The 17,562-nt window shown below is 42.6% G+C and overlaps 1 long non-coding RNA gene across 1 annotated transcript in view; it reads left to right on the forward strand.

The window, feature by feature from the left end:
- Positions 1-17,562, forward strand: part of LOC122459525 — a 68,761-nt gene that overhangs the window by 21,891 nt on the left and 29,308 nt on the right. The gene's annotated exons all lie outside the window — the stretch shown is intronic.

Below are 17,562 nucleotides of genomic sequence, written 5' to 3' on the forward strand. Positions count from 1 at the left end.
TGGGTTTTTGCTTGTACTGAAAGGGAGCTTTCATAGACAAGCTTTCTGAGGCTAATTCAACTCTGGCCATTGTTTGATTTAACTTTGTATTAAAGCAAGGGATCACAGCCTGGTCCGCAAACCGTCCTTGCTCAGACTATTACTGAAAGCCTTTCATATCTCACCCTTATTTAAAGCAGTAGGATGTATTATAGCAAATGCCATCAGTACACTGACTGCCGTGCAATTCCTCGACTTTTTTCAAGACTGGAAAGTTCTATGGGTAGACAAAATTTTCAAGTTGTGAAATCAATGCAGGTTAATTTTATAAGTTTATTTCTATATGTGTGTGTATATTGTTTTCCATGTTGTTGTAGCAATGGTGTTCCAGGATATGAGAAAGACCAGGTGGGTAAGGTAATAATTTCTTTTATTGGACCAACCTCAGGTCCTGAAGACCAGCTCTGCACACGTTCAAATGCTTGTCTCCTTCTCTAACAGAAGTTGGTTCAGTAAAAGATATCATCTCACCCACTTCATGTGTGCAGATGAACATTCCATGGATATGCTGAGATATTCCAGTTTGTAGTTCATAGATTCATAGATACTAAGGTCAGAAGGGACCATTCTGATCATCTAGTCCGACCTCCTGCACAGCACAGGCCACAGAATCTCACCCACCCACTCCTATGAAAAACCTCACCCATGTCTGAGCTATTGAAGTCCTTAAATCATGGTTTAAAGACTTCAAGGAGCAGAGAAGCCTCCCTCAAGTCAACCATGCCCCATGCTACAGAGGAAGGCGAAAAACCTCCAGGGCCTCTCCAATCTGCCCTGGAGGAAAATTCCTTCCCGACCCCAAGTATGGCGATCAGCTGAACCCTGAGCATATGGGCAAGATTCACCAGCCACATACTACAGAAAATTCTTTCCTGGGTAACTCAGATCCCACCCATCTAATATCCCATCTCAGGGGATTTGGCCTATTTACCCTGAATATTTAAAGATCACTTACTTACCAAAATCCCATTATCCCATCATACCATCTCCTCCATAAACTTATCAAGTAGAATCTTAAAACCAGATAGATCTTTTTCCCCCACTGCTTCCCTTGGAAAGCTATTCCAAAACTTCACTCCTCTGATGGTTAAAAACCTTCATCTAATTTCAAGTCTAAACTTCCTGGTGACCAGTTTATATCCATTTGTTCTTGTGTCCACATTGGTGCTGAGCTTAAATAATTCCTCTCCCTCTCCTGTATTTATCCCTCTGATATATTTATAGAGAGCAATCATATCTCCCCTCAACCTTCTTTTAGTTAGGCTAAACAAGCCAAGCTCCTTAAGTCTCCTTTCATAAGACAAGTTTTCCATTCCTCGGATCATCCTAGTAGCCCTTCTCTGTACCTGCTCCAGTTTGAATTCATCCTTTTTAAACATGGGAGACCAGAACTGCACACAGTATTCTAGGTGAAGTCTCACCAGTGCCTTGTATAATGGTACTAAAGCCTCCTTATCCCTACTGGAAATGCCTTTCCTGATGCATCCCAAAACTGCATTAGCTTTGTTCACAGCCATATCACATTGGCAGCTCATAGTCATCCTATGATCAACCTTTCTATCTGGTAGAAACACTTTTACAATACAATGTACCCATATTTCAGAAAATCAATTAATACATTGAAATTAATTAACAAAAATTAAAGGGGAGACTGGATGGCTGAGGGAGTTGATAATGGGATATTGAGCCTTTAGACTGCCCATGTTGTACCTGTTATGTGGATGACAGGGATTTATTCCCTAGGGCTGTGGATCCAGCACCTTTCTGCAAATCAGTGAAAGTTTAAAGAAATAGACTTTCTTTCTTTATACAGGGAACACAATACAAGTCAGATCTTGATTATCTTACACACTCCTAAATTCCAACTAAGATGCTTTGAAACCAGGAGTAGTCTCATGGATGGAAGACCTGTGTAAAACTAGTGCAGTGCGTCTATGTTGTGGGATGGGCGGTGCATCAGTGCAGCTACAGCAGTGTAGCTATCCCCACACAAACATCCCCTATACAGACAGGCTCTAAGTGTTATGTATGGTAACAGATTACTCTGAGTGTGTACACGTATGTATACACCTGCATTTTGCATCTCTAGTATACTGTGCAGTAGGTAATACTGCTCCATTAGCATTCATCTCCCAAAACTCCATTAGCCATCATCAGGAAATAGGGTTGCCAACTTTCTAATCACACAAAACCAAAAACCTGCCCTGCCACATGCGTTGCCCCTTCTCTGAAGCCCCACCCATGCCCTGCCCCTTCTCCGAGGCCCTGCCCCATGCCCTCAATCCCCCCTCCCTCCATTGCTCAATCTTCCCCACTCTCACTCATTTTCACCGGGCTGGGGAAGGGGATTGGGATGTGGGGGGTGAGGGCTCTGGGGTGGGGGTGCAGGCTCTGGGGTGGGGCTGGGGATCAGGGGTTTGGGGTGCAGAAGGGTGCTCCAGGTTGGGCCAGGGGGTTGGGGTGTGGGGGTGAGGGCTCTGGCTGGAGGTGTGGGCTCTGGGGTGGGACTGGGGATGAGGGATTTGGGGTGCAGTAGGGGGGCTTAGGGCTGGGGCAGGGGTTGGGGTGCCAGGAGCATTTACAGGGTCCCAGCAGTGCTTATGGTGCTCCGAGGAAGCAACCACAAGGTCCCTGTGGCCTCTAGGTGCATGGGTGGCAGGGCGGCCTTGTGCCGTGAGTGCTGCCTTCACACCCACAGGCACTGCCCCTGCAGCTCCCATTGATTGCGGTTCCCAGCCAATGGGAGTTGCGGAGCCGGCCCTTGGGGCGGAGGGGATGCGCGGAACTTCCCTGGCCACCCAGCACCTAGGAAAGCAGAGAGAGGGTGGAGCAGCAAACAGCCTGATACAGAAGCTTCTAATGACAAAAGCTCAAGTAGTCATCAACAGCCATGGGGGTATGTCTACACTGCAAAAAAGCATGTGTTCTGAACTCTGGTTAGCTAACCTGTATTAGTTAACTTGAGTTAAAATAGCAGTGAAGACACGATAACTCCGATTTTAACTCAGGTTAACAGTTTGAGTTCAACTGCAGGCTGCCCTATAGGCTTGAACACAAGCTGCTAATCTGAGTTAAAAGCTGAGTTGCAGCATCTTTGCTGATATTTTAACCTGAGTTAGCTAGATTAACGAGTTAAGAACAATCCTTTTTTTGCATTGTAAACCTACTCTTGGGTGTATTGCAGATATTGCACTTGCAAGCTCCTTTAATGTGAGCATGGGGAGGAATATGAAGAAGGGGGATATGTGGCAGTTTAGGTCGTGTAGGGATAAATCAAGTCCTGCCATGTCATGAAAAAAAACCCATGTTTACTTCAAACATTAAAGAGTGAGTCCCCAGTTCAGCAAGGTACTTAAGTACTTGCCAAACTTTCAGTCCATGGATCATCTCATTGAAGTCAGTGTGATGACTTGTGTTGAAGTTAGACACAGGGGTTAAGCACCTTGCTGAATTAGGGCGTTGGTTATTTTATTACATGTTTCTTTCCTGCAAAACACAACAAGGGAGATATGCTTGTGATATTGGCTACCAGTTTGGAAAGTTGAATTTTTAAAAAAAGTTTGATTCACAGAAGTGCAAAATTGCTGTCATTCTGCTGTAACTTGAAAATCACTTTTTATTTGCCTATTTTCAACTGTTTAAGGCTGAGTTTATTTCCACATAAAATATAAAGTAGGGAGTTTGTTACCAGACCTTTAGCTAGAGAATATCCTGCTATAATCATGTTTGATGTTGTAACACTTAATATTATGAATGTTGAAGAAAATTAGTTGCTGGTTCAATTTATTTATTTAATTTTACCAACCAAAGATTCATGACACTGTTCTTTGTTTTCTTATTTCCCCCTAAAATTTCCTTGTCATCCTGTTATTAAGGAGAAGATATGCATACATGTTCTCTGTCCCTCTTTAGAACAAAATATTTATCCTTTTCTCTCTCTATGTATTTGAAAACTCCTCTTTACTCATATTCCAGTACAGTTAAAAGGTGTATTACTGTAAGTGGTTTTCTTTACATATTTCCCTATTGCAGCTTTCAGATATTGGTAAAAAAGAAAGGGAGTACTTGTGGCACCTTAGAGACTGAAACCAGATATTGGTAGTTCAGCATAGTGCAGTGCTAAATATGCAGCACAGAGAGAGTAATATAAGAAACTCAAGGCTCAGGCCCAGCCTAAAGGTCAACATGTTCCTAAGTGCTTTGCTGAACAGGGAGGGACTGCTGAATTGGACCGTAGTGCATCCCCCCCAGATCATGCATCTGCCAATAAGTTTCATAGGAGCTGTGAATGTAACAAAAACTTCTTGGAGGTGGGAGCCCCAAGATAAACTAGTGGTAGAATGATCTGTACATTCTCTGGGGGAATCACCCATGCAGCGCAGAGGTCCCTGCTAATACAGGTATGCGAAATTCACATCTCCCTGTGGCAATATTCAGTGAATCTATCCTGATAAGCCTGTAAGGCTCCAGTTTGCTATTGCTTCTACATGGGCAAACCCCTCTGCCTGTCAGAAGCCCATTAACTCCAGTGGGTCTGTGTGCGCACAGGAGTCTACCCACATCCTACTTAATCCTACTCTGATTTTGTCTAATCCATCCAAATGAAAAAGTTGGAGAAAGATTAGCAATTATCCTGCCCACACCCAATAATAAAAGGATTAATAAAATAGGTTTTATGGGGTAGAATGTAACTATTAAGTAATAAATGGAGTTAATTGCAGGATCAGGGCAGTGCTTAAAATGGTAAGAAACACTGGTGAAATTTCAAGAACGTTCACTTTGGGAGTATGACAATATTCTGTGATAGCTTTGCCATAGTTAATACTTTTGTAGTATTACTTATTCTTGACCTTTTTGAATGAAAAAGGAATTGTAGTTCCCTACTGTAAATAAACTGCATAAGATATTAATTTAAAATCTCTGGAAAAAATGTAAATAAAAGCCTGATTCTTGAAAAAGTATTTCTGCACAGTTCCTGGAACAAGCATTCTTTTGAAAGCTCTAATTGTTTTACAACTGCTCATTACGAGACCTTCAATTACTTTTTAAATATATTTGGATGCAAGCTGTTAGGAGAATATACTATACCTATCACAGTATTTCCATGTGGTGTATGCAAACTCAGGTGTGGTATAAAGATAACTTGCTGTTTTCTTCCTTCTCATGAAACAACCATAATGTAGAGTCTATTCTGGGCCCATTTTTTAGATTAATGTGGGGAATGAATATATTTCGTGAAATTGGATTCACAGTACTAAGTTACCACCCATGGATTTATATATTTGAACATACAGTATAAATCATATTACAGCATCTAGAACTTTAATATACACGACTCTATATAACAAATTCATTTTCATTGAATATATAGCACACAAACTGTAATCTGCAAAGAGAATTAGTAATGTAGTTGTGGATGATCAAGAAAAATATATCTGTTGCTTAAAACTTTTACTGCCAATTGTTTGGCATACTGTATATAGTACATACAGACTCTGTATATACCACTCTATGTGCATACATAATAAACATATTTATATAGAGAGACTTGCTATACCATGTTGAAAATGAAGTTTTTCAGCACTTACCATTTTAAGAACCGTAATGAACTGATTGGCTGAATGGGTTACAACAGATTTTTGTATTCTTTTCCTTGATGGGCCAACAGAATATTTTGTATGTAGAACTACTGCTGAATGAATCAATGCTTCTTTCCTTTCAGTGCTGAAGCAGTTAGAAGTCTTCTCACAGCAAGTGTATCTCCACTGGGAATGAGTTAACTAAAACTACAACATGATTTTCAGCTGTTAACAGCAAACATTGGCTTCCCTTTTACTAATAGGACAATTTATCCAAGAGGTATTACAGAGCCAGCACTGCATCATAGAAGCTATTTATATAGCTAGTGATATGATCCTCCTCCAGAATAAAATGCTTCTCTAGATACATTCCAAATAATTAAAATATAATAATATTATGTATCTGCTTTAATTTGAGGCATCTGCTTTATGTTAAAAACAGAAAACCTTAAAAAATAGAAGGATGTGCCTTTTAATGCTACTTAATCCTACTCTGATTTTGCCTATTCCATCCAAATGAAAAGATGGAGAAAGATGTAAGCAATTATACTGCCCCATCCCCAATAATAAAAGGATTAATAAAATAGATTTTGTGGGGTCAGAATGTAACTATTAATAATAAATCTGAAACTTGAGCTTTTACAACTTTCACTATATGAACAGAATATCTTTTATTATCTTTTTCCCCTTCTTTTTCTTAGCAGAATCACATTAGTTAGAGATGGGAAGCAACCTACTGTATTGAATCCATCCCTCTTATACCTTTAGAATACACAGTATATTGCCTTGATAAAGGACATAGAATCATAGGACTGGAAGTGACCTCGAGAGGTCCTCTAGTCAGTCGCCTGCACTCATGGTAGGACTAAGTATTATCTAGACCATCCTGACAGGTGTTTGTCTAACCTGCTCTTAAAAATCTCTAATGATGGAGATTTCACAATCTCCCTAGGCAACTTATTCCAGTGCTTAACCACCTTTACAGTTAAGAAGCTTTGCCTAATGTCCAACCTAAACCTCCCTTGCTGCAATTTAAGCCCATTGCTTCTTGTCCTATCCTCAGACGTTAAGGAGAACATTTTTTCTCCCTCCTCCTTGTAACAACCTTTTATGTACTTGAAAACTGTTATGTCCCCTCTCAGTCTTCTCTTCTCCAGACCAAACAAACCCATTTTTTTTTCAATCTTCCCTCATATATCATGTTTTCTAGACTTTTAATCATTTTTGTTGCTCTCCTCTGGACTTCTTCCTGAGTGTAGTACTTCGCATTTGTCCTTATTGAATTTCATCCCGTTTTCTTCAGACCATTTCTCCAGTTTGTCCAGATCATTTTGAATTTTAATCTTATCCTCCAAAGAATTTGCAACCCCTCCCAGTTTGGTATTGTCCACAAAATTTATACATGTACTCTCTATGCCATTATCTAAATCATTGATGAAGATATTGAAGAGAACTTGACCTAGAACTGATTCCTGTGGGACCCTATTCAATATGCCCTTCCAGCTTGACCTTGAACCACTGATAACTACTCTCTGGGAACGGTTTTCCAACCAGTTATGAATCCACCTTCTAGTAGCTCCATCTAGGTTGTATTTCCCTAGTTTGTTTATGAGAAGATCATGTGAGAGTGTATCAAAAAGCCTTACTAAAGTCAAGATATATGTCTACCACTTCCCCCGCTCCCCCCATCCACGAGTCTTGTTTCCTGTCAAAGAAAGCTATTAGAGTGGTTTGACAGATTTGTTCTTGACAAATCCCTGCTGACTGTTACTTATTATCTTATTGTCTTCTCGGGTTTGCCATCTAATTCTTTGCTCACTAATCTTTCTGGGCCCTGAAGTTAGCTGACTGGTCTGTAATTCCCCAGGTGTCCTTATTTCCCATTTTATAGATTGGCACTATATTTGCACTTTTCCAGTCTTCTGGAATCTCTCCCATCTTCCATGACTTTTGAAGATAATCGCTAATGGCTCAGATATGTCCTCAGTCCCTCGCTTGAGTATCTAGGATTATTTCATCAGGCCTTGGTGGCTTGAAGACATCTAACTTATCTAAGCTATTTTTATCTTGTTCTTTCCCTATTTTAGCCTCTGATCCTACCTCATTTCCACTGGCATTCACTGTTAGACATCCAATCGTTACGATATTCCTTATCAAACTGACACCACCTTATTTTTATTATGCATTCACATCTCATGACATACATATAGCATTTCAGACCAACTGCAATTTGTTATGTATGTATTATTTTTTCAGGCACAAAAGAAAAATGACATTCCCTAGAAATAAATATTCCACCAAACCCTTAGGAAATGCTTGAGAAAAGAGATGACTCGTTTAAAGGCCAACATTCCAGTTCTCTTTGAGCAGTGGGAGAAATGAATTCCAGAGTCTCTACTGGGAATATTTGTATCATTATGCCTATATCACCTACATCTTTGCCAACATGGGGTTTCACCAATGCAACTAATCCTAGTTTGATACTAGCTATATTAGTACACATATCCCCAGTTTATTGGGCCCAGTGAATGCCCTACTTCAAGTGTTGAATCCTACTGCCTGTTCACTGAAACCCTTTGCTGGACTTCAGCTGTCACAGTGGCATGGGTGGGGTGGGGGGTGAGGGGAGTCTGAGGTAGCTAGAGCAGAGCTGTATAGGGCTTTATAGATTTGCATTGTGCATTTTGATTTGCACTCAGCCTTTGTCACTGTTTTTAATGGAAATCTCTTTCCTATATATACCATTTCAATTTTTGAACTGGTCATGGGCCTTACTTACTAAATTTTACACAGTTTTTTTTAAAAAATGAGATAATATACCACCTTCTTTTTACCTTTCACTTAAAGATTTTCAACACTGTTATTAAAGATAGGCACAATTTCAAAATTTGCCCCAGAGTTTGGATCCTGATTTAGAATCCTACCAAATCTGGATACAGTTTTTGAGCAGTTGTTCATCTCTAATTTGCAGGGAATTTTCACAAATTAGGCCCTAAGACTTCAATTGATTGCATATGGGTATAGCAGTGCCTCTCCATGCAATCAGTTGAAGGCTTGGTAGCATTACTGATGAACAGCAGCTATTTCCTGTTCAGACAAACAAATCAATATAAATATATTTTCCAAGTTCCTTTAACTCTGAAATATATTGAAATTTGTCATACATTATTGGCAGCTTGAAAAAGCACTGATTATAACTAAGGCTATGATTTAGTAACGACTATTCTTAGTAAAAGTCATGGACAGGTCATGGGCAATAAACAAAAATTCATGGCCTGTGATCTGTTCATGACATACTAAAAATACCTGTGTTTAAATTGGGGGGGGCTGAGGGGGGAAGCGTTTGGGGGGGAGCCTGCTGCTGGGGGGGAGTTCGGGGGACTTCTCCTGTGGAGGAAGCTGGGGGCCAGTGGCACCAGTTGCCAGGGGCCACAGACCATGGCTGCTGCGGCCGGCTAGCCGGGGACCACAGATGCTCCGGCCGGCCAGGGACCGCTGCCTGGGGACCAGAGCAGCGGCTGGTGTGGCTGTCCCGAGGGCCACCTGAGCGTGACTTTCATGACCTCCATGACAGACACAGAACCCTAATTATTACCACTAGGCTATATAGTCATTCTAACTCCTTTTCTGGCTCAATTAATATTTAATTATTCAATTATTTAATTAAAGTGGAACAACTTCAACAGTAGAGATTGAGGGAACCCTACATCAAAATATCCCATACCCCAGTAGCTAGAAGAATGAGGAGTACTTGTGACACCTTAGAGACTCTAAGGTGCCACAAGTACTCCTTGTTCTTTTTGCTGATACAGACTAACACGGCTACCACTCTGGAACCTAGTAGCTAGGGCACTCACTTGAGAGATGGTCGATCCAATCCCTTTGCCCCCTCAGGAGGTTTGAAGGGAGGGTCTCCTCTTCTCCTCCTCCATGCTTCCCCCATTTTGTGTGAACTCACTTGAGGGGCCCAATCCACTAGTTGGCCTCTGAGCTTGTGATTTAGGTGGCTGAATGCCTGTCTTCCCTCAGTTCATGGAATATAAGCAGAGATAAGCACCTTCTAAAGCCCAGACTTAGGTGCTGAACTCCATAAGAGGGGCAGGGCTTTGCAGACACACCTCTCACTGGTATCTCCCATTGGTAGGTTAGGTGGCTCCCTGCCAAGTGTGCTGGCTTTGTGGATCACATTCTAAGGCACCTGTCTCTCCCCATTCATTGTACGGGGAGCACAGACATCTAACTGCGGGTTTATGGATTGCAGTGTTGTTCCTGAAATTTTTTAGGACCCTAAAAGTTTAGTGCAGCAACACTCTGTGTTGCAATGCCTAAATCCCTTTAGCTGGGCCTTAGTCTCTCTGTGCCTTAGGCCTTGTATACACTACAGATTTTTGTCGTCAAAAGTTATGTCGACACTCAAAAAACGCTATAATAAAAATCACTATGGCATGTTCATACTCACTTCCTCTGTCAGCAGAGTGCATCCACACTTGGGGCACTAGAATTGGCAGTGTGAGCAATTCACTGCCAGTTCCTATCCCACAGTGCAGCTTGACACCTTCTGCCACTAAGTCTTTTGGGAAGGCGAAACAGATCATGGCACATCTTGGGACTGGGCTCAATATCTCATGATGCATTGTTTTCCATCCCAGCATTCCATGGGCTTCTGGCTTTCTTTCACTGCATTTTTCAATGGCCCTTGTTTGCTGTGCACCCCAGCATCTGTGTGTGAAGGGATGGATCCTGCACTGCTCTCCTGTGCTCGGATACCTGTCATTAACACATTACAAATGGCACTGCAGTTAATCATGAAGTTCCTAAATGAACAAGACTCCCAGTTGTCTGACATGGTGTGTGATATGGATAGGAGCAACTTCAGATTGCTTTTGGCATTCACAGAGCAGCTGCATAGGGTAGACCGTCGCTTTTGGGCTCAGGAAACAAGCACTGAATGGTGGGATCATATTGTCATGCAGGTCTGGGATGACGACAGTGGCTACAGAACTTTTGGATGAGGAAAGCCACCTTCCTGGAACTATATGTGGAGCTCTCCCCAGACCTCTGGCACAAGGACACAAGAATGAGAGCTGCCCTATCGGTAGAGAAGCGTGTGGCAATCACTGTCTGGAAGCTGGCAACTCCAGAATGATACTGGTCAGTCACAAATCAGTTTGGAGTCAGAAAATCAACTGTTGGGGCTGCGTTGATGCAAGTGTGAAGGCTTGCTCTGAAGGACTGTAACTCTGGGAAATGTGCGTGAAATAGTGGAGGGCTTTGCAGAAATGGGTTTCCCCAACTATGGAAGGTGATAGATGGCACACACATTCCAATTTTGGCACCAGACCACTTGTGATGGAGTACATCAATAGGAAGGGGTACTGTTCCATGGTCTTCCAGGTGCTTGTGGATCACTGGGCATTTCACTGACATCAATGTGAGGTGGTCCGGGAAGTTGTATGACACACGCATCTTCGGAAATTCCAGCCTATACAGAAAACTGCAAATGTGGATTTTCTTTCCAAACCAGAAGATTACAGTGGGGGATGTTGAAATGCTTTTAGTTATCCTGGGAGACCTGCATACCCCTTGCAGCTGTCACTCATGAAACCTTACATGGGAAACCTGGACAGCAGTAAAGAGTGGTTCAACAACAGGCTGAGTAGGTGCCGGATGACCATGGAATGTGCCTTTGGCAGATTAAAGGCGCACTGGTGATGCCTTTTTGGCAGGTTAGACCTCAGTGAGGATAATATACCCCTGGCCATAGCCGCGTGCTATACATTGCATAATATTTATGAAGCTAAGGGTGAAAGTTTTGCTCAGGGATGGAGTATTGAGGCAGACCACCTGGCTGCTGATTTTGAGCAGCCAGATACCAGGGCTATCAGAGAGTCCCAGAGGGGGCCAATTTGAATCAGGGAGGCTTTGAGGCAACACTTTGAAAATTAGAACCAGTAATGTAAATCTCTGTGATTGGTACTGCAATGTTACATTACATCTAGTTTTCATAGGAAGCAATTGTGAAATTTGGGGGCTTAAGTTCCAGTAAGCAAATGGTTAAACTGGCTGTGTATGTCTTATTAGTATCTGCTATCTCAATTTGTAGAACACACATAAAGATTAGTTATCATTTAAAAACTTTGCTTTTATTTCAGAAAAACAACACACATGCATGTGCGCATGCACACACACGCACATTTGGTGGGAAAGGAGGTGCCAGGGAAGGGCAGACTTTCAGAGCTGTGTGTAGGTCCAGCTATCATTTGGAAAGTTGTCTGAGGGGATGGAGTGAATGGGAAACCGAGAACTTCTGGAAAGCAGAAGGAATGTGTGGGTGAAGTTTGCAGGGGCATGGAAAAGAGTTCTGAATGTGCTTCAGGGGAGGGCGGGCATGCATCTGCTCAGTCTGCATCATTATTAAGGTCTTCAGCATCTGCATTTGCTCCTCCGTGACTTTAATCATCCACACTGTAGCATCCTTAACGAACTCCTGATTTTCTTTTCTGTCCTGCCTTTCGGCTTCCCTCCACTCTTGCGTTTCCTTTTCTCTGCATTGGAGAACTTCAGTACCCCCCAGAACATGTCTTCTTTGCTCCAGGTTGGGTGCTTTCTTATCTAGCGGAGACACTCTGCTGGTGTGCGTTGGGTGTCCCTTAAGGCCACATCTGCAGAAGCACAAGAAACATTGCACAGAAGCATAATTAAGTTCACACACAGTAGGGAAACATGTCAGTAAATTACACCTCTGGTAACATTACAATCACTTTCTCACTGACCCTTAGCAAGTGCACATCTCAGCGAACACCCAAAGCATGGTGAGTGTTGGCTGGGGGCGTGGCGGCAGGGGAGGAAGAGGGGCTCTCTATATGGGGAAAATAGCACACTGAAAGGTTGCAGTGCAGCTGACTAGAGAAAAAAATCTAAATTCTCTCACACTTTTCCACAGGTGCGGGTCATTGTAGCAGATATCTCGCTGCTGAGGGTAAGCAGGGAAGCGAGGGTACATCTACTACACACTTATGGATTCCGCCCTGGTCCCTATGCTTCTTGTCTGTGTGCTGCATTGGTCCCTGCGCAAGTAATTGCTGAATGGCATGGGAAAGTTTCCTACAATGGGGGAAGGAACAAAGCAGCTCTGCCAAGGAACCTTCAGCGGAGGATTGCCAAGTACCTCCAGGAAAGCTTCCTAGTGAGCTCTCTGGAGGATTACCATGAGATCTTGGAATGCATCAACACCCTGTTCTGCCATACTCATTAGCTGCACAGGGAAATGTCTGGCATACAGAAACACAGCCAGCCTTGTACATTTCTATACCCTGAACCCATCTCCACACTTCACAAACCACAGCCACTTACCAGGCATCTCCTCTCCTGCTTCTTGCTCACTGGAGAGAAACTGATGAAACTGGCTAAACACCTCCAGAGTGCTGAACAGTTCCTGGCTGCCTGCCACACCGGGAGACCCTGCCGGGAGTTCCACATCATCATCTAACTCCATCTCTTCATCAATGACTTTGTCCTTCGGGCTAGGTCCTCTTTCCACTGCCTCCAGGCCAGCCAAAGTATCCACGGGGCTCTTGGTAATGGAGGGGGGGTTGCCGCCCAGGATGGCATCCTGCTCCTTATAGAACCAGCAGGTCTTAGGTGCATCACTAGAACTCTGGTTTGTCTCCCTCACCTTACGGTATGCCTGCCTCAGCTCCTTTATCTTCGCTCTGCACTGCAGCCTGTCCCAATCATAGCCCTTTTCACACAAGCCTTGAAAAATCTTCCCATAGGTATCCCAATTCCTATGGCTGAAGCATAGCTGGGACTACACAGCCTCCTCTCCCTAAGTACTGAGCAAATCCAGCAGCTCTGCAGTGATCCAAGTGGGAGAGCGTTTGCTGCATGAGGCTGCCATGATCACCTTCTAAGATGTGATGAAACCTCTCCACGCTGAGCAAACAGGAATGGAATTTTTAAAATTCCCAGGATTTTAAAAGGGGTGGGGCAGATTGTTGTTTAACGGGCTGCAGGGCAGCAGAGTTCAAACCGCTGACCAGAACGGTCAGGATGGGCATTGTGGGACACCTCTTGGAGGCCAACTAAAGTAATGAAATCAAGCACGGTGTCTACACTGGCACTTTGTCAACAAAACTTTTGTGCAAAAAGTCTTATATCTCTCATCGGGGTGGTTTTATTTTGTCTCCAAAATGGCATTTTTACCTCCAAAAGTGTATATGCATCCACTGTTTTGTTGACAAAAGCTGCCTTTTGTCGACAAAACTCTGTAGTGTACACAAGGCCTTAGTTTACCATCCATAAAATGGGGCTAATACTACTTCCCTACCTCACAGGACTATTATGAGGATAATTGCATTAAAGACAGTGAGGTGCTCAGATACTCTGTTGATGGAGCCATCAGATGGGGCTTGTCTACACCTGAAATGCTTCAGTGGCACAGCTGCACCTACGTCAATGGGAGAGGTTCTCCTGTCAGCTTAGTTTATCCACCTCCCCGAGAGGCAGTAGCTAGGTGATGGAAGAAACCTACTGTCAACCAAGCTCTGTCTACACTGTACGTTAACTACGTCACTCAGGAGTGTGGATTTTTCCTGAGTGATATAGTTAAACCAATGTAATTTTCTAGTATAGACCAGGCCATAGATAGATAGTATTCATTCACATGGTTTAGACATTACCGTTCTGATTCAGTAAAGCTTTTAAGCACATAGTGAAGTTGCATTGATTTCAATCAGGGCCTAAATCAGCTGTTAAGATCAGGGGTCAATACAATTGACCCCTGATCTTACACCCATACAATCTGTCTCTGTAATACAATGTATTTCATTTTCATTATTATACAATCCCCTCCCTCAAATGCTACCTTTTGACGTTGTATAAGATACAAGCTAGATGTACACAACCCTCCCTGCTACTTGGGTGCATTAACTTCGGTGAAAACCTTTGGGGTGAACTGTTCCTTTAGCCTGCTGATGAACATAAATCCCATAATCCCTAAAGCCAATTCTACGCTGGGATAATGTATCATATGTGAAAAGGCTAATGTCATGTTTAACATCACGTTAGTTTAAATATATCAGTTAACAAGTTTGCTAACAAGATGTATTTTCCCAGGGTAGACGTGGCCTAAGGCAGTCTTCCTGTACGTGAAATTTAGTTTCCATAAAAAAGACACATTAGTAAAGATTTTAAAAGCATAAAAGCATAAGGAAAATGTCAACTCTTCAGACAAGAATAGTTGTCTTGCATACTACAATCTCAACATTTAAGCAAAATTTTAAAACTGTATTTCAATTATACAAAATGTGATCTGAACTTGCATATAGTATAAATTAGATGAGAGTTTAAAATGCAATAATAGTTTAGTAGTTAATTAGTTCCCTTACCCTGCCCACATGTGAGACTGGGATTTACTACTTTAGACTGGGAAGAATTACTGCCATTTAGCTATTGTATGAAACCTCAGATAAGCTACCTCAGCTATTGAAGCTTGCAATACTGAAGTATTACAAAGTATCTATCTTTAAAAGAAATGTTATTTTTCAAACTTTTTAAACTATGAGAGTAAAAGTAATTTGCAGAAGCTGGACTCTGGGTGGGTTAGAATTACTCTCTTTATAGCAAGACATATTCGCAGTGTTTAATTTGCCCACTAAACTAGATATCAGATAAAACCATGGCATATAAACAGAGCTGTGAAGATGTACAATGGCAATGAACCTCACATTGTTAAGACTCAGATCAAAATTGGGCACATCATAATGATTTTAATTTAAAGTAACCCTCCTTTATTGGATTCTTCATTTAGAAATTATATTAGAAAGCTTACATCTATGCCAAGTCTATGCTTCAGTGCCTTCATTTATTTTCTTTTTTCCTTCATTTAATATATTTTTGAAACTTTCTAAGGTCTTTTAAATGGATGACCCCAGAGTCATTAATGCAATTGCATAGAAACAAGTGATACTTATCACTCTCTCTTTGAATCTTACATAAGTAACTACAGAAACTTTACAGAGATTTTAAATATAAAATACCGGAGAACACAATGTCTGCAAAAGCCAACAGTGAAGATAGTTATCTGCTCTTGTCAAACATGTAAGGGGGACAAGGCTGGTTGTTTTTGTAATTTATGCTGTTTTAGAAAGTGAAAGTATACATATGAAGAATACAAGTGGAGTGTTGTGTTAGTGGTTAAAGCAAGCACCTAGGAGTCAGGATTCCTGAGTGTTAGGCCTTGTCTACACTCCCACATTTTGTTGCCAAAATCTGCCTTTTGTCAACCAAACAGAGTGTGCGTACACACTGCAATGCAACTTTTGACAGGAAAGATTTTGGCGACTAAATACATCCATCAGAACAAGAGACTTATTTCTTTTACCTCCATGTTTCTCAACAAAGTGCCAGTGTAGACACAGGCACAAAATTTCATCATTTTAATTGGCCTCCAGGAGGTGTCCCACAATGCCCATCATGACCTCTCTGGTCAACTGTTTGAACTGCACTGCCCTGCAGCCGGTAAACAACCATCTACCCCTACCCCATAGAAGCCCCGGGAATTTTTGAAATTCCATGTCCTGCTGGCTTGGTGTAGAGAGGTCTCATCACATTTTCTCAGGTGACCATGGTGGGTTATCGCACCAAACCCTCTCTTGCTTGGACCACTGAAGAGCTGTTGGATCTGCTCAGTATATGGGGAGAGGAGGCTGTGCAGTCCAATCTGTGCTTCAGCCATAGGAATTGGGATACCTACAGGCAGATTTCTCGAGGCTTTTGCTAAAAGGCCTATGATTGGGACATGCTGCAATGCTGAGCGAAGATAAAGAAGCTGAGGCAGGCGTACCATAAGGCGAGGAAGGCAAACTGTCACTCAGAGGCTTCACCTAAGACCTGCCGGTACTATAAGGAGCTCAACGGTACCCTTGGTGGCAATCCCACCTCCATCACCAACAGCCCTGTGGATACTTCGGAGGGAACAAAGGTGGTGGAAAGAGAACTTAACCGAAGATGAAGTTATTTATGAAGAGGTGGAGTTAGATGAGGATGTGCAGCTCCTGGCGGGATTGCCCGCTGGGGCAGGCAGCCAGGAACTGTTCTCCACTCCATAGGTGCCTAACCAGTGTCAGCAGTTGCTCTCCAGAGAGCAAGAAGCAGGAGATGACACCTGGTAAGTGGATGTGGCTTGTACAGTGCGGAGTTGGGTTCAGGATATAGAAATGTGGGATGCTGGTTGTGTTTCTGTGAGGTGGACATTTCCCTATGTAGCTAATCAGTACAGTGGAACAGGGTGTGATGCACGCCGAGCTCTCTCAGGAATCCTTCAGAGAGATCTTGAGGAAAGTTTCCTGGAGGTGCTCAGCAATCCTCTGCCAAAGGTTCTGTGGCAGAACAGCTTTGTTCCTTCCCCCATTGTAGGAAACTTTCCCGCACCATTTGGCGAGCAGAACAGGGAGCAGGGCAGAAGCCACAAGCATGGAGTAGATGTACTCTCATTTCCCTGCTCACCCTCAGCAGTGAGACGTCTGCTAGAATGATCCCTGCCTGTGGAAAAGTGTAGGAGAATTTTAGATTTTTTTCCATAGAATGCTGCACCCACAATCCTTGCAAAGAGTGTGTTCTCTTTTCCCCACGTGGAGCGCCCCCCACCCCTACACACGCACATGCACACACACACGCACATGCACACACCATACTTTGGCTGTTCATTGAGATGTGTGCCTGGATAGGGACAGTGAAAAACTAATTGCAATGTTGCAAAAGATATATATAAGTGGAATGTTAAAATGCTGTGTGAATTTAACAATCTCATTTCTGTGCATTGTACTCTGTGCCTCATCAGATATGGCCCTTCAGGAACACTCCACACACCCCTGCCAAGTATCTCCACCAGATAAGAAAGTGTCCAAGATGTAGCAAAGAAGACATGTTCCGGGAGGTACTG

This window comes from Dermochelys coriacea, chromosome 3, assembly GCF_009764565.3.
Source record: "Dermochelys coriacea isolate rDerCor1 chromosome 3, rDerCor1.pri.v4, whole genome shotgun sequence".
In the NCBI taxonomy this organism is placed as follows: Eukaryota; Metazoa; Chordata; order Testudines; family Dermochelyidae; genus Dermochelys; species Dermochelys coriacea.